This window comes from Lissotriton helveticus, chromosome 11, assembly GCF_964261635.1.
Source record: "Lissotriton helveticus chromosome 11, aLisHel1.1, whole genome shotgun sequence".
Classification (NCBI taxonomy): domain Eukaryota; kingdom Metazoa; phylum Chordata; class Amphibia; order Caudata; family Salamandridae; genus Lissotriton; species Lissotriton helveticus.
Window position 1 is genome coordinate 663,331,514 of NC_136072.1, and position 25,533 is coordinate 663,357,046.

Below are 25,533 nucleotides of genomic sequence, written 5' to 3' on the forward strand. Positions count from 1 at the left end.
GGAGTTAGACCTCAGGGCCCTGCAAATGGGGACTCCTAGTGCTCCTGTTGGTGGCAGCATACCCAAAGAAAACATCAGGGAACCCAGACCCTATTTGCCAAAAGACGTAGTCGCCAGCTACAGTGTAGGGGACGATATTGCGAAATGGTTGGCAGCCTATGAGGTATCGCTAAGAGCCCATGGGATATCAGAAAGTCACTGGGGGGTGGCCTGTACAAATATATGCCTCCAGTAGGGAGGGATGCTCTTCTAGCCCTAGAGCAGGTGGAGCAGACTAACTATCCCACCATGAAAGTGGCACTGATAAGGAAGTTTGGGCTGACTCCTGAGAAGTACAGACAGAAATTCAGGAACAGCCAGAAACTGGCCACACAGAACTGGGTGGATTTCCTAGACTATGCCAAGAAGGCCCTAGAGGGTTGGATGCAAGGCAGCGAGGTGGGGGACTATGAGGGGTTGTATGACCTAATCCTAAAAGAGCACCTACTCGAGAAATGTTTTCCAGAGCTGTGACAACACCTGGTGGACAGCAAGCTCACCAGTCCCAGGAAGCTTGCTGACGAGGCGGACATCTGGGCTAGTACCCGGGTGTTCTCAAAGGGGACTGGAGGGGATTCCCAAAGGACTGGACAGGGTGCTCCCCAGAAGAAGGAGGGGGGAGACAAGAACAGGGAGTTCTCAAAAGGCCCCCAAAACAGTTTCCAAGGAAAGGGATCAGGCAGGATTCATTCCTAGGGCCAACCCGCAGAAAAACCCTCATCCTGACCATAGTCAGCAGCCAAGGGTTGTCCGCTGCTATGAATGTGGTGGGGTTGGGCACTACAAAGGTGATGTCAAGTGCCCAAAGAGACCACCCCCTCCCACTGGAGGAAAAGCCCCGGGAGTAGCTAGTGTAGTGCTCGGGGAGGAGTTGCCCTTAGATAAGGGAGGGAAGTGGGCGGGAGTCACCTTAGTGTCCCTGGGAGATCGGGAGATGGTTCCTAAGATCCAGGTGCCCTCAAATGCTACCAAGTATGGGCAGTGGGTCACCATCAATGGCCAAAGAGGGGAAGCTCTGAGGGACACATGTGCCAGTATGACTATGGTAAGGAGTCATCTGGTGTCCCCAGAGCAGGTGATCCCAAACGTACTCCACCCCGCCGCGATGGCTGACGGCAGAATGGGCCACTACCCTGTGGCTGAAGTTCCTTTTGAGTGGGGAGGGGTTGCAGGTCCTCTTCGAGTTGCCGTTAGCCCTGCCGTGCCAGTCGATTGTCTATTGTGGAATAATATGGAGCACAATGCTTGGAAGGAGGTGGAATACCGGACTCACTCAGAGATGCTGGGTACACCTGACTGGACCTGTGCCAGCACAAGGTCCGCGACTACCCGGAAGGGAAGTTCGCCAGGGCTGGAGCCTGGAACAAAGGCACAGCCAGCTGCCAGAAAGGGAAAGATCCGGGGACTGGAGAAGCCTGCCTCGGCATCCACGCCCCGTGAGATGGATAGGCCGCCTGTGGTGGTGGACCCGGAGTCCACGGAGGGGTAGGCTGTCTCCCTGGAGAACCTACCTATCCCTGCTGAGTGGCATGTGGAGGGGGGCCTACCAGGGAAGAGTTTTGTAAGGGCCAGAAGGAGTGCCCTACCCTTGAGGGTCTGAGGCGATAGGCCGAAGCCCAGGCAGCAGGCAACATTGCAGGGAACTACCACATTTACTGGGAGGATGGACTTCTCTACAGTGAACCCAAGGCTCCAGTGCATGGTTCATCACGGGCCTTGGTTGTCCCCCAATGTTACCGAGCCTTTCTCTTAGAATTGGCTCACGAAATACCCTTGGCAGGACACTTGGGTCAGGACAAGACCTTTGCCCGGCTTGTCCCCCATTTTTACTGGCCTCAAATGAGGGTGGCGTCCGACACTTACTGTAGGACGTGTGTGTCTTGCCAAGCCAGTGGGAAAACAGGGGTTAAGCTGAAAGCTCCCCTGGAACCACTACCTGTCGTTAGCACCCCCTTTGAAAGGGTGGGCATCGACATTGTTGGGCCATTGGATCCACCCACTTCAGCCGGTCACAGGTTTATCCTGGTTCTGGTGGATCATGCCACTCGGTACCCAGAAGCAATTCCTTTGATGACCGTTACTGCACCTGCAGTGGCTAGGGCCCTGATGGGGATTTTTACCCGAGTGGGTTTCCCCAAGGAAGTTGTGTCTGACAGGGGGACCGACTTTATGTCAGCCTACATGCGGGCTATGTGGAAGGAGTGTGGGGTTACCTACCGGTTCTCCACCCCTTACCACCCCCAGACCAATGGTCTGGTGGAAAGGTTCAATAAAACCTTGAAAGGCATGATCAGAAGTCTGCCTGAGAGCCTGCGGAGGAAATGGGACGTCCTCCTACCCTGTCTGTTGTTCTCATACAGGGAAGTGCCACAGAAAGGAGTGGGCGTCAGCCCCTTCGAACTTCTGTACGGGCGCCCTGTTCGTGGACCTCTCAGCCTGGTGAAAGACGGATGGGAAAAGACTCCCAGGAAGCTTCCCCAGGATGTGGTGAGCTACATGCTGGCATTCCGGAGCCAAATGGCTAAGTTGTGGAAGCAAGCTTCTGACAACTTGGAAGCCAGCCAGGCAGTGATGAAAGAGTGGTATGACCACAATGCTCACCCTGTTGAGTTGGAGCCTGGCCAGAAAGTGTGGGTGATGGAGCCTGGAGAGCTTAGTGCCCTCCAGGATCGCTGGACAGGCCCCTTTGAGGTGATTGAGAAAAAGGGCAAGGCCACTTACTTGGTGGACCTTAAGTCCCCCAGGCAGCCCCATTGGGCGCTCCATGCCAACCGCCTCACACCCCACCATGAGAGGCCCGAGGTCATCTTGATGATGGTGACTGATGGAATAGAGGAGGAGGAAAGTGAGCCTCTCCATGATCTATTTTCGTCTTAAGAAAAGTATGGGTCTTTAGAGGGAGTGATTCTCTCACCATCCCTAACTCCTGAACAGCGGAGGGACTGCCGCCAAGTCCTGGAGCAGTATTCCTCGCTGTTCTCCATTATCCCGGGAAGGACCCACCTGTGTACCCATGATGTGGACACAGGAGACAGCCCACCTGTGAAGTCTAATACCTACCGGATGTCAGATAAGGTGAAGGCCAGTATTCATAGTGAAGTCACTAAGATGCTGGAGCTAGGAGTGATTGAACCTTCAAGTAGCCCCTGGTCCAGTCCGGGGGTTCTGGTACCAAAAGCTGCCCCACCGGGCACCACTCCAGAACTCAGGTTCTGTGTGGATTACAGGGGACTGAATTCAGTGACAAAAACTGATGCTCATCCAATCCCTAGGGCGGATGAGCTTGTTAACTGGCTGGGAGCTGCCCAATATCTGAGTACTTTTGACCTCACATTAGGGTACTGGCAGATCTCCCTCACAGATGGAGCAAGGAAAAGTTCAGCCTTCTCCACGCCTGAGGGTCATTACCAGTTCTGTGTGATGCCCTTTGGGCTCAAGAACGCTCCTGCCACTTTTCAGCGGCTGGTGAACAAGGTCCTCTCCGGGATGGAGGCCTTCTCTGCTGCTTATCTAGACGACATTGCCGTCTTCAGCAGCAGCTGGGAGGACCACTTGTGTCACCTACAGGCTGTTCTCCAAGCCCTGAAACAGGCTGGCTTGATAATCAAGGCCAGCAAATGCCAGATTGGACAGGGGTCGGTAGTGTACCTCGGCCACTTGGTGGGCAGGGGAACGGTGCAGCCCCTCCAGGCTAAGATTGCGGCTATCATGGCCTGGGAGCCCCCCAAGACCCAAACTGAGGTCCGAGCTTTCCTGGGCCTCACAGGATACTACAGTTGCTTTGTAAAGGGGTATGGCACAATTGTGGCACCTCTAACTGAACTCACATCCAAGAAGCAACCTCGACGGGTAGTCTGGACTGCGGTGTGTGAACACGCTTTTGACACCCGAAAACAAGCAATGTGTGAGGCTCCTGTCTTAAGGGCCCCGGATTTCTCTAAGGAATTCATTGTCCAAACGGATGCATCAGAGCATGGCATTGGGGCAGTGTTATCGCAACTCAATGAAGAGGGTCTGGACCAACCTGTTGTCTTCTTGTCCAGGAGACTGCTTCCCAGGGAACAGAGGTGGAGTGCGATTGATCGGGAAGCCTTTGCGGTGGTATGGGCTCTAAAGAAGCAGCGGCCATATCTGTTTGGCTCGCACTTCCTTGTACAGACGGACCACCGCCCCCTTCGTTGGCTGATGCAAATGAAGGGTGAGAATCCCAGGTTGATGAGATGGCCAATCTCCCTACAGGCGAGAATCCCAAGTTGATGAGATGGTCCATCTCCCTACAGGGAATGGACTTCCGGGTGGAACACCGGCCTGGAGTGGACCACGCCAATGCAGACGGACTCTCTAGGTATTTCCGCCTTAGTGATGAGAACTCCCAAGGGGTTGGGTTGTAGTTCTGAAGAATTCTGGACTCGTGAAGTAATTCTGGACTCGAGAATTAAACTTCATCATAGCATGACGATTTTTATATCAAAATACCGAGAATGGCTAGTACACTATGTACAAGCATTCTCGTCATATTCGAGTGACGATTTCACCACGAGATCATCATTTTCGTTCTGAACCCTTGGCTCCCATTTTGTGTACGGCAGCCATTTTGTGAGTTGCCCTTTACATAGGCTTAAAATACAGCTAAATTCGATTCCAAAGGACACGTACACCTTAATTGACTTTCCTGTGACCTGGGCAAGTTGGAACCATTGCCCCAGGCCGAACCTGTTTGGTCAGTTCCTCTCCCAGTGGCCGAACGAGATAGCATCAAGGCGCAACAGGCCATAAACCCTTTTCACCGCGCACACCCCCTGCCGAATCTTGCTCGCACCTGTCCCTGCTCTTTTCTCTCTCACGTGCTTTATGATGGGGAGGTGCCCGTTTTTATTGGGGGTCCACCGGTATCTGATGGAAATGCTGGGCCTTGCCGGGTAATTTGTTATGGGCTGGACAAACAGAAATGTGGGCTGTCATCATGACTCTGCTTTTCCTTTGTAGTGAAAAATTTTTAATGGTGTACTGTAAATCCAGGAATGTTTGCCTGAAGCACAATATTTCGTATAAAAAGAGAAGCCTGACTTTGTAAGATTGAGCAGTCTCCTGAGAATATACATCCCGTGTTGTTGTACTTCTAGGACCTGTTACTTGGTTGCAGCCAATAAAATCGATCCTTGACTTCACCTACAAGACTCTGAATTTCTGTGGTCTGAATCAGGAAAGTACTTGAGGTCTTTGGGTGTACCCTGACACCGCTGGGTTACCGGTTCGGTACCGGTTCTAAAAAACCGAGTACCTCAGTGTAGCTCTCCCCACTTTCAGCTGTGGGGGACGCGTGTTAGACCTGTCAGCCCTTTGGGTGGTCCCTCCTACCTTTTGTTTTTTATGTCCCCTTTCTGCCTCCTACATCTTTTTTTCCCCCGTTTTGTCCATCATATATATATTTTTTTTTTGGTGATGTCAGTAGGGCTTTGGGTGCCTCAGTAATTTTTACACCTGAAGGGGCACAGGTGTTCTTTTAAAATGGAGGTGGTAGTGAGGTGAACATTTACAAAAGGGTGGCTGCCAACTGTCAGAGAATTGTACCTCAGGGACTGGCCCATAGACTATTGAGAGTGATCTAGAACCGGAAAAACAACTGTTATAGAAGGGTCAAGGGGACAATTTTTACCGACCTCTCAAGTCCACACCCCCAACTGAATCATTAGTAACAACAGAGAAAAACTAGGAGGTCTATTGGGTGAAAGAGAAGTGACCACGAGAAACTGACACACACCACTGTCACGACTAACGGTGAGGGTCCATCAGTGGTGAAAGAGTCCTATCAGCCCACCCATTTGGCGGAACCTCGTCATCTAGGACCTTATCAGCAGGTACTCATATGGCCAAGCTCAAATGTACTCGCTTGGTACCAACAGTTCCCATACTGAAAGAAGATGAGTCCTCACTGCGAGTGGTACTGATAGGGTGCAGTGCTCAAGAAAAAGTGCGTGGTTAAAATGGCGGTCAAGGTAGAAATTTTGTTTTATTGGTATCTCCCTGGACGTCAGATTAAAACAAATGTGACAACAGTGTGACAATATCACTGTCAGGTAAGCATCTAAGAATTAGGCCAACATGTTTCTGCCTTTAGTGTATAATTTTACAGGCATTCGTCAGGGCCAAGCTGTAAAAAACGGCTACTGCAACATCTATTATATTCACTATATGAAAAAATTAGGAAATCAAAACAAACTATATGGCATGGTTTTTGAGGTAAGTAGAGTCATGTGGCTAGATCAGCCACCCTACCGTATCTGGTAGATAAACCATGCAGAGACCAATCCTTTCCTGTGGAAGATAAAGAAAGAAAGAAAAGGCTGATATTTTCATACATTGTACAAACTTCTGTATCAAAAAGGTGTGGAGATCAAGTGCTCGTGGTGTTGGTACACTTCTAGCGACAGCTCAATGAGAGCCAGTCAGAAACGTGACTTAAGTGAAGTCAAAATCAGGTAATCTGAGTGATACAATATTTAAAGAGAAGAACAACTCACCCAGCGCTGTGTGGGAGTCAAGCCTCACCTCACCCGGCAACGGCTCGGATAGAGAGGCCCCGCTCTGTGAGACATACGGAGAAAGACAGATTCAGCATTGATAAATGTCAGACTCTGTGTATGTAATGATATCTTGAAGACAATCATAAAACTTGGTTTTTAATTTACAGGCTCCATGTCCCAACTCAGCGAAGGCATGAAGAAGGTAGGGTCACCCTCGACTATGGTATATGATGTTCATTACCTCGGATCAACATGCTGGTAGACAGCGACTTAAGATAGAGTTTGTGGACAAGTGTATAATCCAGAACAACGGGGCTAACATGTTTCAAAAGATGCTCCTGGCCCTGTTGTGATATCAGCCAAGGGGAGGGAGGGACATGCAGTGCCCTACACCCTCCGCCTATAACTGATAATTATGCAGCGCAAGAAGGATGCTGTTCTCAGTCATCTCTAACTGGAAAAAGAGTGTCAATAAAGAAAACATGACCACATATAGAGAGCACACGAGTAGAGCCCTGCACAAGGAACAGAGCCACAAGGGGATGTCCTTACCTGTCCGTCGGTACCTCCAAGTGTGACCGGAACCGAAGGGGAGGCGCCGACGGACAGGAAACACGGAACTTAAATACCCACGTTAATTGGGAAATAAGACGCTAATACAACACACCTGCGAGACACTCAGAGCGTCGGCGCAGTGCGTATCTGGCGTTGCAACGCATGACGCGAGAAAGGAGTATCACTGACTCGCGCATGCGCCCTAGGATCAAGGGCCGGAACCGTCATGCCCGGAGCACCAAGCTGACGAGGCTTCGCGCCTGCGTGAGTATGTATTGAAGCGTACAGACTCTGACGCATGCGTGATGGACGTAAAGCACTACACTACGAATCTCTAAAGAGAGGGAAAACCGCGCTTGCACGAGTCCAGAGACACTTCCAGAACCAGTCTCGGCCGATCTTCGTCTCTTGAAAAACAAGTGCAGACTCCCAAGCGCCTACGTAAAAAGACTCTAATGTGGCTACTCAGATACGGGAAACAGAGGCGTGATGGTAATAAATTAAATGTATTCCTTTCGTACACTCGTTAGGAGTCGAGTGAGTGCAAAAGTGAACTAACACAACCAGTGGTATTATATATACTCTGACCAGGCGTGTAACTGCCTAAAGTGTTGTTATATCTAGGATATATATACACTATTGATCTGTGAGCATTATGTTTCAGATAAAAACCATCTTTAAACTTATTTAGAATGAAGCACCCCAAAATAACTAACCAAGATGATTTTGTATGGAGAAATCTCAGTGCAAACTGCTTTAGAATGCACCTACACTTAGTTAGACTCAAAAAATGGTGTCTACAAGGTGTTATGTACATCCTAACAATATGCCAATAGGCTCCTGGATTATGCTTAATATGTAGAAAGGTTTATAAGAAAGTAGACAGGGTATATGGGATGGACCCAAGCAGATAGTGTAATTCATCTCCTAATGACCAAATGCCGGTTCAGTATGGTATCTCAACACTGCCATCAATGTGGCTGGATAGGTGTGATTCATAGTGAGACCCAGGGTATGTTATCATTCAGACCCAAGACATCTGTCTTGAGTTTGTAAATCCAACGTTGCTCTCTGAAGAACAGGAAATGTGACACATCCGTCACGTGTGGTGGAATGAATGGTCGCTCCAGGACAACCCATTTCATTTCATCAGCCTTATGTTTGTGTTCCAGGAAATGATTCGTTAGGCGAGTAGATTGTTTATTGCACCGGATGGTGCTCTTATGCTCACTTATACGGAGCTTGATCTTCCTGGTGGTGTGTCCGATGTAAATCAGTTTACAGGGGCATGTTATCATGTAAATCAATCTATCTGAGTTACAGTTAGTGTGGGTGTTTAAGCGCCACGGTCTTGCTGTCCCTATGTCTACTGTCAAAGTTTTGCAAGTTTGGGGACAGACTGCGCATCCTCCGCACGGGTAATGACCTCGTACTGGTTCGGTATTCCACAGAGTATTTGTATCTTTTTTTTGGATAGTGCCTAGGCCTCGTATGTACGAGGTTATCCCGAATGTTAGAGCCTCGTTTGAAGGCAAAGAGAGGGCGCGGAATGGCCCCCATTGCTGTATTCAGTATCTTCCAATGTCTGAGGATGATTTTCTTCACTTCATTGGAACGGGTATTGAACGTATGTACCATGGTCATACGGTCGGTGGATGTCTGTATGCTCTTGGGTTCTAACAGCGCCTCTCGATTATTGTTGGCAGCTCTTTTGCAGGCACGCCCGACGAGGTGGTTGGGGTAGTGTCGTTCTCTTAGCTGGGCTGTCAGATCTTTAGCATGCTGTTCGTACAAGGTCTTAGAGGAACAGTTCCTCCTGACTCTTAAAAACTGGCCTACTGGGAGGTTGTCTCGGAGTGCCTGAGGGTGGAAACTGTGGTAGGACAGCAAAGAGTTACGTGACATAGGTTTACGGTAAAGTTCACTATGCAGGCCTCCTATTCCCGCCTGGATCAAAATGTCCAAAAATGGAAGTTTTACATTGCTTGAATCCATTGTAAAATTCAGAAATTGATTCAGTGAGTTGAGCCACGTGTGGAACAGTCCCACTTCATCGGTTGAGCCTCTCCAGATGACTAGAACGTCATCGATGTATCTTTTCCAAAGTAATACATGATGGCGAAAAGGGTTGCTCTGGTGGAGAACATAATCTTGCTCGAACTGGTGCATATATAGGTTGGCTAAACTGGGGGCAAACACACTCCCCATCGAGGTCCCAGAGACCTGTAGAAAAAGTTCATCTTCATATTGGAAAAAATTTTCCGTCATTGCCAACCTAGCGCATTCCATGATAAAACCCACTGGTGTGATTGTGTTCAGTTCTCTCGATTCAAGAAGTGCCCTTATGCAATCTAGTGTCTCCTGCTGCGGAATGCATGTATACAAGGACTCAACATCGAAACTGACTAGGAGATCAGTCTCAATGTCGAATTCCACTTCTGACAGTAATCTCAAAACATCACTAGTGTCCTTCAGATAGGTCGGAGTCTCTGCGACGATTGGTTTCAGAAAGAAATCCACAAAGGTGGATAAAGGCTCTAGAAGGGAGCCTATTCCTGATATAATTGGTCGTCCTGGGGGTGGCTCTTGTCTTTGTGTATTTTCGGTAGGCAGTAGAAATAAGGTATTACAGGATGTGGGGTATTCAAATATCTCGCCTCTAAGGGTGTGACCCAGCCTTCACTCGATGCTTCTTCAATGAGACATTTGATCTCATTGGATAACCTTGTCGTAGGATCCTCAGTGAGTCGGCGGTAAGCTCTTGTATCATTAAGCTGTCTGCGACACTCAGTTCGATAGGCATCTGTGTCCATCAGCACAATTGCCCCACCCTTGTCGGCAGGTTTTACTGTCAAGGATGCATCTAGAACCTTCTTGCCCATTCTAGTGACCAGGGTCCAGGGGTATAAAAGGCCAGAACCTGGGCGGCCATTTTGTGTGTAGTGTAGTGTGGTGGTGGTGGTGAAACCTAGAGCTAGCGAGAGTTCAGGCTGTGGTATCAGGGGGATAGGGCGCTTAGGGCTGACTTCTCCTAGGGGTCGCTTCCCTTCTGCTAACCTTGCCCTCTACTTCGAGACCTGACCCTGCCCTGCTTTCATCTTAAAGGACTTTGTCCTGTTGATCGTCATCATCAAGGAAGGAGAACTTAACCTATCCTCCTCAAATTTGATCGAAGTAACTGTGGGGCCCAAGTCGCTTTATACCAGCTGCACCACTGCCCTGCAAGAGGGTGAACTGGCCAGTGGGCCGGTAAAGAAACCAAACCCCCATCATCTCCCTGTTTCCGTCCCAACAACAGTGCCCGGGGGGGGGGTGATAACCCGGGAAACCTGCCCCGACTTACCAGTGGTGAGGTAAAACGCTTCCTGTGGTTTTATCTCCAGTGCAGAACTATGGAGAGTCGACTGTGGCGTAAGGGAGGGGGTAGCGTGACTCGCAGCATCCTCAGAGCCCCACAAGAAGAGATAGTCATCGGTGGGTGAGGAGACTCTGTCCGGTGGTGAGAAGAGGGAAACGAACTGGTAGCGGTTCGGCTGCCTGTGACAGCGGAGGCTTCGCTGAGAGGGCGGCGCTGCCAGGAAGTGTTTCCCCCACGGCGCAGGCCTGGAGGAGATCGTGAAGGTTTCCCTGAAGGGGCGGCGCCGGGCCTCAGACGCGCCTCTCTTGCGCAGCCTCATTAACCCGCGGCTGCTCTGTGGTGAAGAGCGGGCGCATCGGAGGCTAGAGGAGAGCCTTGCATCGTGGATCAAAAGAAGTGTCTCTCTCCCAGTGCAGGCCCAATAGGTGTTACGGCCTTGCCTGGGGAAAGGGAGGTGTGCGCTTCAAACGTAGCCGGCCGGCTGCCCAAGAATATCGGACCTGAGTCAAGCCACTACAAGTAAGCCGGGATCTGGGGGCTGGGGAAGGATATTAAAGCGGAGGCAACGCCACTAGATTTAGTGAAGGAACCCTACTATGGAAGCCTGAAGGAAATGGATAAATAGACCAGGGGAGCCTGAATGGAAAACACTGTCTCCCTGGGACTAGTGAGCTGTAATTCGTAGTACTATTGCTGGCGCTCACTCAAGTAGACCTGTTGTTAGAACCTCACGGGGGATATACACAAATGATTGATCTTGCTGAAGTTTATTGCATATTCTCATCTGCTTAGGGGTGAATCAAACCAACAATTGTCAATGTAAACTCTGTTCTTACTGTATGGGCAGTGTCAAATGTTCAGTGAAATTTAACAAGTAGATCAACTTCTTGTAAATAGGTGCGCGTGATTTATACAAGAACCACAATGGGATTCTTCACATCTGTAGAATATATTTATTATTCAATATTTCTTTCTGTTGCGTTCAATGTTTATACATAAACTTCGATTATTTCATTTCATAATCTTAGAGTTCCAAGAGTATAATTATATCATATTGTTCACATCCTTCATTACCCAATGCATTTCGGGTCATAAAACAAGCTGACCCTTCGTCAGGGGTCTGTAACGAAATGAAAACAGGACCATTAAGTTCATCATTCTGATTTTCTCAAGTTCCCTATTATCTACATGCAATTAAACTTATGTACAAAATCACAGTTTCTAAACGAAATCCCTACACAATATGAATGTCGCCTTTATGCAAGCGTGGCTAAATGTACTTTATCAGCTGGATAAAACAATGGCTCCTTAACAATCTTAAAGCACAACCGCCCATCTTCATCGTAAACTAGATATCTACCACTGTCATACGTTGTTGACACAAAGCAGTCGAAATGACCATGCTTAACGGAACGCACTAAATGTTTGTCGCGCTAAGAGCTGCAGAATGCTTACGTTTGGGATCAGCCGATCTCCTTCGGTAGTAGTGAACGCTCAACTGGTGTCGTTTACCGCGCCCTGTTTAACTACATAATTCAACATGTCTGCATGAGCACGTGACTGGGGAGATACCCAATCACTGATAGCCGGCTTCAGAATACCATCGTCACGTGACAGGGGAGTAGGTGCGCTGTGTGTTGTCATTCGCGCTATGGTTAAATAAAGTTTACATTGCATTTATATGTGTACCTTACAGAGTTAAACATGTAATCGCACACCATAATGGTTTTTAGCACAATATACGTCCAATGTTGAAAATAAATAAGCAAGAACCATGCATATTATTAACAATTCTCGATGTTTACACGAGACCCAGAATTACTTGAACCCACATTGTCTTATGAAATTCCCATTAAAGAAAACATGAGTGTTCAATCCGATCATTGAGCCCTATGGGGTGCTCAGTCTGTAATTTTTTAATCCAAAAAAATTCTTTCTTCAGTCTTTGTTTGGTAGGATCCTGGTCTTCACGTATGGAGAGCTTTTCCAGAACTATAAACCTCAATTGGGAAATTTGATGTTTGTGTTCTAACCAATGTGTGGCAATGGATGATTTGGCATTTTGTAAACGAATATTGCTTTTGTGTTCTGTTATTCGGATTTTTACTTTTCTTTCGGTTTGGCCAACATACGCTCTGCCGCATGGACACTTAATCATATATATACAATTCATCGTGTCGCATGTGCTCGTGTGTTTCAATTGAATGGAAAATCCTTTCGTGGGATGTGTGATTGAAGCACTTTCCATCACATTTCCGCAGTGTGTGCAATTGTGGCATTTGAGCATCCCTCGATATTGTGTAACGATTGCCTTGGTGCTGCTTAATATTTCTTTCATATTTCTTGATCGTTGAAATGCATATGTCACTCTCTCATTATACAATCTAGTGAGGTCAGGTTCTAGCTGGATCAATTTCCAATGTTTATTGATTATTGCTTTAATTCTACAAGCATCGCTTGAATATTTCAAAACGCACACAGTCTTTTTGGTCAAAGTTTTACTTTTGGATTCTAGCAGTTTCCCTCGAGGTTGAATCACTACTGTTTTTAATGCTGCGTCCAGCACATCTTTTGGATATCCTCTTGCATGATATTTTTCCATTTGGGTTTTCAAAGCATCTTTGAGATCATTCTCATTGGAGGTTATTCGTTTGATCCTGATGAATTGAGATGTCGGCAAGTGTTTTTTAAGAGTATCAGGATGAAAACTTTGAAACAATAAAGCTGAATTCTTGTCAGTGGGTTTGGTGAACACCCTGGTGGTAATTTGATTTTCATGAATGTTAATCTGTACATCAAGGAATGATATGGTCTTAGCATCGATCGTGTGGGTAAATTGAATCCTTGGGTTACGAGTGTTCAAATCACTGATATTCTGTTCTAGTGCTTGCGGGGTACCTTTCCAAATAATGAATAAATCATCAATGTACCTTCTGTACATTATCAAACCTTCAATCCATGAAGTGTTCTGTAGTATGTGATCTGTTTCAAATTTATTCATAAAAATATTCGCATACGAGGGGGCCCCCCCAAATCCCATTGATGTTCCACTGCTCTGATTGTAAAATTTATTGTCCCATTCAAAGTAACTGCTATACAAAGAAAATTGCATCAGTTGTAGAATCAGAATTTTTTGGTGATCTTCAAGAGAACTTTTGAGTAGAACCCATTCTAACGCTTCTATCCCTTCGTTATGGGGGATAGATGTATATAGAGCTGTAACATCGATGGTACATAGCCAATAGGGTTGATCTTTCTCTAATACAATTTTCTCTAAGAGGTTCAAAAATGCAGTGGTATCCTTAAGATATGTACTGAAGCCTTGTACAATCGGTTGCAAAAAAGTGTCGATGAAGTTGCCAATAGGTTCTGAAATAGATCCACACGCTGAAACTATGGGTCTGAAGGGCGGATTGGTGAGGCTCTTGTGAATTTTTGGCATCATATAAAATTTAGGTCTTCTTGGATATTTGGTTTCAAAAAATTGTTTAGTTTTTTCTGTGATCCAGTTCATTTCGAACGCATGTTGGATGATCTTATTCAACATTGTTTGGTACTCACTTGTCGGATCCATCTCTAACGGCAAGTAGATTTCTGTGTTCATTACGTGCTCATTGACGTGTTTTAGATAAAATTCCGTGTCCATTACGACAAGGGCACCACCCTTGTCTGCCTTTTGAAAAGTTAATTTGGAGTTATGACTCAAGTTTTTCAAAGTATTCCATTCGCTGGTTGTTAGATTATGTTTCTTGGGTTTCACAAATTGAATTGATTGAATGTCTGAAAGAACAGAACGTTCAAATGCTTCTATGGTTTTGTGGGTAAACGGCGCACAAAATGTGCTCTTAGGTTTGAAGTCTTTGTCCCATGTGGACATTGATGTTGATGGTGGTATGTCTTTGAAAAAATATCTTAACCTTAATGATCTGAAAAATTTGAATAAAGCGATGTCTGTCTCAGCTGCATTGGAGCGATATGTAGGTACAAAGGTTATGCCTTTATTCAATACTTTAATCTCAAGAGGAGTTAAATTTTTAGACGAAATGTTTACAACTAGTTCGTTTTGCTCATCTGGCTCCTGGTTCTTTCTGCTATACTGCGATCTGTATCTGCCCCCTCTTCTGGTTGGTTTATTAATGGTGGAGCATTGGCTGCTGGGCTTATCTCTAAAAAAGATTGTGAGTTGGATGTGCTTGGTACTAGTTTGGTTATTAATTCTGTGGTTTTATTGATTGGTGTCCTCGATTGAGATATTTCAGAATCTGATACCATACTTTCTTGTGAAGACGGTGTGGTGGTCGTTTTTTTTGGCTGCTGTTGATTGGGTTTCTGTTGCCATTGTTTTTGGGTATAAATTTCAGCCCACGTGTAGACTTCCTCTAATTTGTAGTCCAAAGTGTCTCTACGGTATTTCCTTACTTTCCTATCGTTGACTTCTTTGGCATACTTCTCAAGTTTACGGTTGATGTCTTCAAGTGTTTTTGCTAAATCCGGTATTTTGTTGATCTCCGTTTGCAAAGTTTTAATTTCTTCTTCTAGTTCAATGAGAACTTTTGATAACTCTTCCACTATTAATAGAATTAAATCTAAGGAGCACTTATTGAGGATCTGGTACCAGCGTTCCATAAATTTCTTGCTATTTTTACACAACATGGGTTTAAGGGCTATTCTGAGGCCTCTGGGTATCCGTTGATTTTTGTGGTAATGAATCAAAGTTGTGGCATGTAGCCTTTGGTTGATTTCTTTACGACTCATGTACTCGAATTGACGTAGTAGTTGTGCTGTAGTGGTTTTCTGGGGGGTGAACTGTCTGGTCTCCTGGATCAAATCGTAAATGTCTAATGCTGCTTGAGGTGTAAAACCTAATGTTTCTGCCTTGTTTGTGGTTAACTGTGCTATTTCATCAAGTTGCATGATTCTTTCAATTGGTGCAATCCATTGGACGTATATTGTGCTAAAAACCATTATGGTGTGCAATTACATGTTTAACTCTGTAAGGTACACATATAAATGCAATGTAAACTTTATTTAACCATAGCGCGAATGACAACACACAGCGCACCTACTCCCCTGTCACGTGACGATGGTATTCTGAAGCCGGCTATCAGTGATTGGGTATCTCCCCGGTCACGTGCTCATGCAGACATGTTGAATTATGTAGTTAAACAGGGCGCGGTAAACGACACCAGTTGAGCGTTCACTACTACCGAAGGAGATCGGCTGATCCCAAACGTAAGCATTCTGCAGCTCTTAGCGCGACAAACATTTAGTGCGTTCCGTTAAGCATGGTCATTTCGACTGCTTTGTGTCAACAACGTATGACAGTGGTAGATATCTAGTTTACGATGAAGATGGGCGGTTGTGCTTTAAGATTGTTAAGGAGCCATTGTTTTATCCAGCTGATAAAGTACATTTAGCCACGCTTGCATAAAGGCGACATTCATATTGTGTAGGGATTTCGTTTAGAAACTGTGATTTTGTACATAAGTTTAATTGCATGTAGATAATAGGGAACTTGAGAAAATCAGAATGATGAACCTAATGGTCCTGTTTTCATTTCGTTACAGACCCCTGACGAAGGGTCAGCTTGTTTTATGACCCGAAATGCATTGGGTAATGAAGGATGTGAACAATATGATATAATTATACTCTTGGAACTCTAAGATTATGAAATGAAATAATCGAAGTTTATGTATAAACATTGAACGCAACAGAAAGAAATATTGAATAATAAATATATTCTACAGATGTGAAGAATCCCATTGTGGTTCTTGTATAAATCACGCGCACCTATTTACAAGAAGTTGATCTACTTGTTAAATTTCACTGTTCATTGAAGGCGCGGAAGGACGCCGCGCGACATAGGTGGCGCCAACCCAAAAAGGATAACTAGAGATTGAATGTGTTAAAGAGAGTGCAAAGGGATAACACTCATTCAGTGTCAAATGTTCTCCAGGGCTTAAGATTGTTGCTTGTGCTCCTCTGAATTGAAGTGGGAGTGTACTCACGGCTAAGTGGTAATTTGGGTCGCAAAAGTGCTAACCAGAGTTTAAAGCATTTGTAGGAATAACTGAAGTCTTGTAAATGGAGAATAAGGTTCTAGAACCAAATGCGATAATGGAATCATAATAATCCTGGAGATCAAATGTGGAAGTGCTTGTTTAACTAAAACAACCCCTGTCTGATGGAGGGGAGATCCTATAAAGAGTTTTTATAAAGCATTCCGTATTTTTTTAATCTGGTGTAGTGTCATTTTTAGTGGATGGGCGCTGAGTTGCTGTGTGGAGTGTGACGCAAACATAACACAAGGGCTTTGGGATAAGTCTTTCCACTGTGTGCTAGGCTACCCAATGTGGACTGGTAACCCCAGGTCCAACAATGTTCTACAGCAATAAAAACAAAATTCAAAGAGCATGCTGCTCACATTCAGAGGTAAGTAATGTCTTGTTTTGCTGGTATTTTCTTGTGCGATCTAGTTTCTGCTAGGCAGGTGCTGCTACCTAATCGCTTTCAACAGGCGATCCCTTTGGCTGATTAATCAAGGAGCCATTGCAGACTGTTCTTCTGTCACTATAGTAAATTACTGAGTAGAGCATTCTCTCTGTAACTTTGTTTATGTAGCTTGTACAGTTCCAGGTTATTTAATTGAATTCACGGTGATGTGACGTATGCATCTATGCATTGCACAGAAAGGAGACTGAGTATGCCCATCGAGGGTTTTGAGAAATGAGAATAGTTAGAATCAAAGATCATTCACTGCAATACATTAGTTCCAAATGTAGTTTTTCTTAAGGTGATGTGGAATATGGATTTAGCAACAGTCAATAGACTTGAGTCGAAACTAGTAGTACTATAGGTGATATGTTTTAGCGACAGCTTTTGCGTTTCATAAAATATTTTGTGGAGATTATTAACAGAATCACTAGTCTATTTTTATTTATTGTCTTAATTTCTTTCATCAGCACCTAAGGGCAAGAAGAGTGACTTTTCTGAGGGTCCAGGAAAATCTGGTCAGCCGGCACCAACAACCAGCGCCTCTGCCGGAGGCTCTGCTCATTCCAGTAAGTCCTTTTATGATTGTTGTGGATTTCATGGGCCACAATCTTGGGGCATTGGAATGTTGGTGATGTCTATTGTGAAGGTTCAGATAACAGGCTCAAGTAAGCTAGTATTTTAAATAAAAATCACCATGTATGTTTGTTGAGGAGGCTTTCCTTTTCCTGCTTATGCCTTGCTCTAACACAGTTCAGTTCACAAGACAGTGGCCATGGTCATCATGGTCCCCCCAATGTAGTTTGCAGCAGACCCATTCATTTATAGTTATAGTATACCAGCGGTTTCCCATGGCATCAAGGCTGAAAAAAGATATGAGGACCCACTCCCATTGCACAACACCATATGTTTTTCATTGACCATTATTCCACGCCTGGCTTGTCTAACTTTGTGAACTAAACTCCTAGAGTGATATATAGAATATGCTGCAGTGCTAGCTTAACTATAGTGCTGTATTGCAGTTGTATTAGGGGTTGCATATGGGTAATGTTTTATTCTAGCCACACAGAACATTGGTGATGCCAGCTCCAGTTCTGCTGCAGGAAGAGACAGGTCAGTGGAGGGGAAGAAGCGGTAGCAGGGACGGGCACTTGTAAGAATATCATTTCTTGCAATTACTATGCTCACTAGCTATTGCCATGGCATCGTTCGTCATCAAAAATTACCGTGAACCCCCCGCAGCTTTACCAGTCGCAGATAAATCTCACATATTGAGCTGTGATGGCTTGCAGGAGACATGAAAGAATGGAAGGTAACTTAAAAGGAAGAAAATGGTATATGACTGAAAGGGTGGGTGGGTGAAAGTGTGTGCTCTGGGTAAAGGGATGGATGGGCGAAAAAATGGTTTGAAGAAAGGGTTGTTAATGAATGGGTGGATAATGTATTGGAACTTTTGGTGAAAGACTGGATGGGAGAAAATAAAGTTTTCTCCCACCCGTAAATGCGAGGCCTATTGCATTGCAAATGCTTGTTGAAGCTAAGTAGAAAAGGCATTGATAGAGTGGAAAATGCCAATCGCGCCAAGAATGAATGTGCCTAGCCCTAATGCTGGTAAGTATCATGGTGGCTAGCCTAGCCCTAATGCTGGTAAGTATCATGGTGGCTATGGCTGAATTAGAATGAAAGGATAAATGAATGTTTGGATGAATAAACAAAGCAGCTCTTCTTATGAGGTGTGTGCTGCTGCTCACCTACTCTGCTTACTTGGTTAATGTAGGGTTATCAGTCAAAGCTATTGTTCTTATTGGGGGTTAGTTATTTAATTGTATTCTTTGTTCTACTCCCTTGACTCGCTTTATTTGTTAAGTGAGCCAGATCAATGCTTCCCATCGTTCATCATTCCCCTCCCCACTCATGGCATTTTTGCCAACTATGACCAAAGTGCACTATGGGTCAATCAATTTGTGACTTCAGTGTTGGCTGTGTAATATGCGTCTACTTAAATTCTGTAGCATTTACAATGTTTACAATGCACTGCAAACTGAACACACATGGTGTGATGTCCCTTCTCCCACTCAGTCACCTCTTAGTACTTCACCCTTATATTTTTTCCTAAGTTCTCCCTTCCCAGACAACCCAATTGGAAAATCCATTTTTGGCATGTGCCACATTTAATGCAATACCCATATGAAGTGATTCCAGAATATATTCTATGGTTTCCAATAACAGATTTAATTTACACTTGTTCATATTTTTCCGTTTCGAATTGTACAGTGACTGGATAAGCCAAAAATCATGAACCAATGATCAGTGTAGTGGCCCCTCTATTATATATAAAAAAAGCTCTACCTTACCTGTCTAATCCCTCTACCCTACCCCCTGCAGTAGAGAAAATCTAGTTTCCTTTTCTTGGTTACTGCCCAGCAAATTAATTTGTTAGAAATACGTGGTGGCTGGAGAGGCCACAGAGTAAAGGGGAAGGGAGTGCATGATTTGATATCAAGTTTGGCATATGGGATACACAGTGACGACTGTGCCAAATAAAATCTATATAGTCCGTTTCTTTCACTGCAGTGCAGTTCATTCAATTAATTTCCTAGATATCTACTTATGGCAGACAGGATAATATATTAATATTTGCATTTCATATATGAGGTGTTTGACTGACATAGTATCTTATTTATTATTCATCTGCCTCTTTGGAGACAGGGTAGAAAGAGAAATTCATTTGGTGAAGAGCAGAGCCTTTGGAATTAACAAGCATTTGCAATGCAACAGGTTTCACATTTACCCGAGTTTGAGCTTTTGGCATTGTATATGACAATGCGTCTTACTTATGTTTTAGTTTTTGAAACACAAATAAAACGCATTGTCATTTACAATGCCAATAGCTTGAACTCGCGTAAATGCGAGGCCTATTGCATTGCAAATGCTTGTTGAAGCTAAGTAGAAAAGGCATTGATAGAGTGGAAAATGCCAATCGCGCCAAGAATGAATGTGCCTAGCCCTAATGCTGGTAAGTATTAATGATTCAAAAAGGGGGTGGTGATGGACAGAGTATCTGAATTAAGCAGAACACTCCTACCCAGTCAAAAGATCAGGGCTTGATCCATCACCGTTTTTTAGCTCACTGCACCATCCCAGTTCAGAACCTGGCTACATGCAAATTAGTCTGACCCTGGCCCAGTGCATCATGGGAACAGGGCAGACCAAACTACCAAGCCAATTCTTTACTGGAAAGGAAACAAGCTTCCGGGGACCGGTTTCTGGCATTACAGCCGTCTTCGGCCCGGCTTGCTTGAATCCTGATGGTGCAGTGAGCCACCATGAGTGTGGAAGGGTATGCTCAGACATGAGTCCCTTGCTCATTGCACCATCAGGATTCAAGCAAGCCGGGCCGAAGACGGCTGTAATGCCAGAAACCGGTCCCCGGAAGCTTGTTTCCTTTCCAGTGAAGAATTGGCTTGGTAGTTTGGTCTGCCCTGTTCCCATGATGCACTGGGCCAGGGAGAGACTAATTTGCATATAGCCAGGTTCTGAACTGGGATGGTGCAGTGAGCTAAAAAACGGTGATGGATCAAGCCCTGATCTGTTGACTGGGTAGGAGTGTTCTGATTAACTCAGATACTCTGTCCATCACCACCCCCTTTTTGTAATTATGGTAAGTATTAATGAGCTGAATTTTTCCTCAGGATGTTTCTCCCTCCTCTTGTTTTGGTATCCAACAGCACTGTAAGACAGGGAGATAAAGTAACTTACCAGACAAGGATCACACAAAGCTTTCACACAGGTGAGCAGAGATCTCACGTTGCCCATGTCAGTCCTAATTAGCTTGGTTAGTTCTTTTTGAATGCGCTCCAAGACTGGTTGCTCTTTACTGTCAAAGAAGCAAAACACAAGTACCATAATGCAAAGGGGAAGAACAGGGCAGGCGCTCCGATCAAACATGAGAAGATAAACGGTGATCTGGTGAAAGGAAAAAGTCTAAAAAACAAATAAAAATCCCTATGCACGTGCAAGTGGCAACGTAGAGAAAAATAAAACATAGCAAAAGATACAATGTGATAAAATTTTAGTTCTCAGAATACAGTGCAAACAAAGTTTACAAAAGTGCCACAGCATGTAAACCTGTAATATCCCATCAACCCACCACTACCAGTCTACCCTTGCCACGTGCAAAACCCGTGTGGACACAAACGCACACATGTAATCATGCAGCCGAGCTACAAGTGAACCCAATAAACAAAGGGGCAAGTGCCCCACACCAGCGTCTGGGATGTTACCCACCAGGGTTGGAAGTCGTCAGCAGGCATGAATATGTGGGCTCTGTGCTGCTACTGCCCGCCCTCCATGACGAAGGGGGTTTAAATGCCACTCTCTGAGAGAAAGCAGGTACACAAGAGCCCTCTTACAGCCTTGTGATGATGCTGTGTGCATGCACAGGGAGGGCAGGGCTGAGATACTGGGTTTTTCAGAACCGGTACTGAACCGGCAACCCAGCGGTGCCAGGGTACACCCAAAGACCTCGGGTTCTTCCTGATTCAGACCACAGAAACTCAGAGTCTTGTAGGTGAAGTCAAGGATAGATTTTATTGGCTGCAACCAAGGTAACAAGCGTCCTAGAAGTACAACACACGGGATGTATATTCTCAGGAGACTGCTCGAATTCACAAAGCCAGGCTTCTCTTTTTATACAAAATATTCAGCTTCAGGCAAACATTCTTGAATTTACAATATACTATTCGCATACTTTAATTTACAAAGGAAAAGCAGAGTCATGGTGACAAGCCCATATTTCACTTCGTCCAGCCCTCAATAAATTACCCGGCAAGGTCCAGTATTTCCATCAGATATCGGTGGACCCCCAATAAAAAAGGGCACCTCCCCATCATAAAGCAAGTGAAGAAAAAAGAGCAGAGACAGATGTGAGCAAGATACGGCAGGTGTGTGTGCGATGAAAAGGTTTTATGGCTTGTTGAGCCTTGATGCTATCTTGTTCGGCCACTGGGAGAGGAAGTGACCTAACAGGTTCGGCCTGGGGCAATGGTTCCAACTTGCACAGGTCATAGGAAAGTCGATTAAGGTGTACGTGTCCTTTTGGAATCGAATTCAGCTGGATTATAAGCCTATATAAAGGGCAACTTACAAAATGACTTCCATACATAAAAATGGAAGCCGAGGGTTCTGAACGATAATGACGATTTCAAGGTGAAATCGTCACTCGAATATGCTGAAAATGCTTGTACATGGTGTACTCATCATTCTCGGTCTTTTGATACTAAACTCGTCATGTTACGATGACGTTTTTATTCTCGAGTCCAGAATAATTACACGAGTCCAGAAGTTTCAGAACCACAAACCCTCCTTTTGCCCTTACATAGGCAATTAATCTATCCTCATGCTAATCTGAGTCCAGATCTGTATTCCTAAAGTCATTGAGATGTTGCTGTAACATCATTCTAGTACTTAGTTCATCTCTTGATACAGGCTTCCTTACACATTATGTGACACAGAGGCCGCATATTGCAGGAGCACACTGTACGCATAGGCAGAACAGGAAAAGAATGGCTAAGACCATCCCAATGACCATCAGAATTTTCCATCCCCAGGCGGATATCAGTTCCCAGAACCATCCCATTAATGACCAATCTCCTTTATACACATGAATAGATTCGGAAATCTTATGCAGTTTAGAGATGGCCTGGTACACTGTTGGAGCGTTATCTGGGATGAAAACACAGCAACTTGATTGGATCAATCTACATACCCCACCTCGGTCTGCAAGTATGACATCTAAAGCGACCCTGTTCTGAAGGGTCATAAGACGATCCGACTGGAGCTCAGCAGTCAAATTACTAAGGGCACCAGCAGTTTCAATCACGGTGGATTCAACTACCCTTGTCAATTGCCTTATGTTCCTGCTGTTAGCCATGGATCCCCAGAACGGCAGAAAACCCTTTGCAAAGTCCCCAAATTCTTGACCTGCAGTGTCTTCTTTACTCAAGACACCTCTAACTATCCTTGTCCTGTGGTAATCTGCCGCTGCTGTGTAGGTGGGAGGCAACAGGAATGAAACAAAACATGAGCCCGAAAAGTCAGGGGGCAACCATGTATAGGCTCTATCATGGCAGATGAAATAAGTACCCTTAGCTGCTAAAAACGCAGGGGAAGTCTGAGACCCAAAAACATACGTTTCAGTACAGACACTTTTCCCTAACTGAGCTCTGGGATTCGTGCCAGTACCTTGCAGACACAAGTGACCCTGATGGGGTACAATCCAAATCGGGGAGGATCTCTTAGCTTACTGTTTCTCACTCAGAGTAGCTTCATATCCGGTCACGTTCCAATTTATATACGCAAATATCTCATCGTCCGGGGTGTTTTCATAAGAGATTTCTCCCTTAATCATGTCGACTATACCCTTAACCAAAGCACTATTCTTGGGATTGTCTTTTACAGAACGTAGGGGGTGGACTTCACGAGCATATATGAACATTGTTCTGTATGCCCACACAGAACCATTGTGGCTGAAAGGCAGAACCAGATAAGGGATACCTTTATCTGTTGTGTGAGGCATAAGACCACACACCCAACAGTTAGTTGTGTTCATTACTAGTTGGTGTTGGTGCAAAAGCTGAACAAAGGAGTTATTAATGAACTCTAATCTCCTAGCGGATTCGTGTTCAGGAAGGAGTTGAAAAGAATGAGAGGAAACAGTAGGGGGAGGAGGTGTAGGCGATGCAGTGGGTGCAAATGTTACACGAAAAGAGAACAAAACATAACTTATTAAAAATATCATCATACTGAATAACATACAAATGCACAATATCAAGAAGCTTTTCTTTGTCATAGTTTTACATAATCTGTGTTTAAAGTTCATTGGTTTGGCAGGTCTCTCCATCTCGGAAAACTCCATCCTCTCTAAAGTGCTGCCCGCGATGGGAGGTGATTCTGCTAAGAAATGCGTCTGTCAGTCCAGGGCAACTCCCTTGGACCAACCAGAACTGCCGACCTAACGTTGTCAGCTGCACTCCAAAGACTTTAAGCAATCGCGGCCCTAGCAGCGGAACCCGGATGGCGGTTCGAAAAACAAAAATAAGCAAGTTTCTTAGATGGGAGAGCTGCACTGTCAAAAATAGTACTTGGAGGAAAAAAAGAAATATATTTATTTGTCCATAGGTCTCGGTCTCAAATTGTAACGTTTTCTTCCAGGTACTGTTTGATCCGGAAACAAGAGTTCAGGCTCTGCAGTGTTCAATCGCTTTGATGGTGATACTGCTGGTTGCAAAACATTGTCTCTCTCTTGTTCAGTTAGTGTTCCTTTTACACGTGCATCACTGAAAGGTATGACACGTGGCACGGTTCAGGTTCCGAGTCAGCGACACCCTTCTGGACCCACTGGTCGTAAGGCAGAGGAAAAGGGATTCTTTTACAATGGACCCCGTGGATCCAGTTGGCCTTTCCCTCCACCCGAACGGCTGATCTTGTGGAAAGAAGGACGAGGTGCGGTCCGGTCCACCTGGGCTGGTCGTTCTTCGTTCTCTGGAAGTTCTTGACCAACACCCAGGATCCAGGGTCGATCCGATGTCCTGGAGTCTCAGAGACCGGAGGCAGGGTGTCGTGAACCTGTTGATGCAAAACACGCAATTTAGCCGTCAATTCATACAGATAATCAAGCAAAACAGGGTGTTCAATCTCGCTGAATTTAGTGGGTCTAGGCACTCCCCACATATTGGCCGGGCAGCTAAAAACTATTTCATAGGGACTAAGTTTCACTCGCGAATGCACAGTCATTCTGGTTGATAGGAGTGCTAGTGGTAGAGCATCAGGCCATTTAAGACCTGTGCTCGCTTGAATTTTGGCCAGTTTTAACTTAAGCGTGCCATTGTAACATTCTACTAATCCAGCTGATTGGGGGTGATTTGCAGCATGGAACTTCTGCCGAATACCTAGCCCTTCACACACTCTCTTCATCACACGGCCCACAAATTCACTTCCATTATCGCTCCAGACCGTTCTAGGCATTCCAAACCTGGGGAAGTACTCTTTCACAAGGGCTTTTGCTGTGGATAAGGCAGTGTTGTCTTTTAGGGGATAGGCTTCTACCCATCTTGAGAAGGCACAAACAACAACGAGTACGTATTTTAAGTTATTGCACCTCTCCATGTGAATGAAATCTAGCTGCAAAACCTCGAACGGATACGTAGGAGGTGCAAAATTACCAGCTGGAGTTGGGGTTCCCGTACCAGGATTGTGTTTCAGACACACCATGCAATTCTTGACGACATTCTCTGCACACTTGGGAATTCCTGCATTTTGCCATACTGGAGCCAACAACTCGCAAATCCCTTTTACGCTGATATGAGCCATTTCATGAGCCATTGTAACCACTGCAAGCACATATGCATCAGGTAACAACCATCTCTGATGCTCTGACAATTCAATCCAACAACCATTTGCATCCATTCTACACGTACTTTCTCTCCACATGCTCAATTCTTTCTCTGTAGCCTCAGCTTGAATAGATTTCACACTCTCTATCGTGTCTTCACACATTCCAACATC

General features: G+C 45.2%; 1 long non-coding RNA gene across 1 annotated transcript in view; it reads left to right on the forward strand.

Annotated features, from left to right (window-relative positions):
• Positions 1 to 25,533, forward strand: part of LOC144791745 (uncharacterized) — a 71,618-nt gene that overhangs the window by 31,401 nt on the left and 14,684 nt on the right. Inside the window, exon 2 of the long non-coding RNA XR_013602457.1 lies at positions 17,439 to 17,537. This is a non-coding gene — a long non-coding RNA (uncharacterized LOC144791745). The remainder of the gene's footprint in view (positions 1 to 17,438; positions 17,538 to 25,533) is intronic.